The sequence below is a fragment of the Monopterus albus genome, unplaced genomic scaffold (genome assembly GCF_001952655.1).
Source record: "Monopterus albus unplaced genomic scaffold, M_albus_1.0 scaffold62.1, whole genome shotgun sequence".
Taxonomy (NCBI): Eukaryota; Metazoa; Chordata; class Actinopteri; order Synbranchiformes; family Synbranchidae; genus Monopterus; species Monopterus albus.
In genome coordinates, this window is record NW_018127942.1 from 3040322 (window position 1) to 3041632 (window position 1311).

Consider the following 1311-nt stretch of genomic DNA (forward strand, 5'->3'; position numbering starts at 1 on the left):
GAAAAACTATGATGCAAGGGAAACTACCAGTTCTTTATGAAGACTGCTGCACTAAGGTCAGAAAGGCACTGCATGGTGTAGAAAATGTGCTTACAACTGACATGTGGACATCAAGAGCCACAGAGGCATATTTAACTGTCTCATGCCACATCATAGATGAAACATGGCAAATGCCGGGATGCGTGCTAGAAACATGCTCTGTTTCTGGAGGACACACTGCAGACAATATTTGTTCAATTTTAACCAGAATTGCAGAGGAATGGGGCATAACAACCAAGATTCTGGCAGTAATAACAGATAATGGTGCCAACATGGTTGCTGCTGTGCGCAAAGCAGGATGGGCGCACTATCCATGTTTTGCACGCACTTTAAATTTGGTGGTAAAAGATTCTTTCAAGTCTCAACCTGAGTTGCTTGAGATTCAACAGAAAAGCAGTGCTATTGTTGCTTTCTTTCACCATAGCACCAAAGCTGCAGACAAGCTTAAAGACATTCAAAAGCAGCAGAGCTTCCCTGAACATAAGCTTATTCAAGCAATTGAGACAAGGTGGAACTCTGTGTTCTATATGTGGGAGAGGCTGTCTGAGCAAAGGGAGGCAGTTACCACAGCCCTATGTCTCCTTGGAAAGAGCTCACTTTGCTTAAGTGAGGAAAAATGGTCTCTGATCCGTTTCTCCATTGATGCACTGAGACCATTTGAGGAAGCAACCAGAGACATATCTACTGAAAAACATAATTCAGTTTCTAAGGTGATTCCCCTGGTGTCCCTGCTTCTCAAAAGTACTGCAAACTCTGAACGGCAAGGTAGCAAGCTAGCTGCTGAGCTGTTGTTAGAAAAAAAGGTCCATTCTTTTGAAAAGAGAAGACTAATAAAAAGATATATTTCTCTATATGAAATTTATTATGCATTAAAAAAATGTTACTCTCTGATTGGTCCAAACTGTTGGGGAGCAATTGTGGTTTAAACTTAATTCTCCCAAGATTGGTCCTTCAGTCCGTCCATCCTCCAATCATCCTCTCTGCTCCAATGGTTGTAGACAGCACCCTAAAAAAGGGAAGAATACCTGCCCTGTCTTAATTCTTACATAGACACCTATGTCTTTCTTTGTTACCAAGAGACTTTAGGCACTAACCCCCCTGTTCCAATAAAAAACGTCTCTGCCTGTGTGTGTGTATATTGCCCTGTCTTTTGAAGTTGGTCCCTCTTCCTGGCTTTTAGATCTAATCTCTGTCCCTACTCTCCTAAGACCCCAATAAACTCTAGCTCCCCCATTCCATCAGCCAAGTGGTGTGGTAATAAAGTAATTGTGG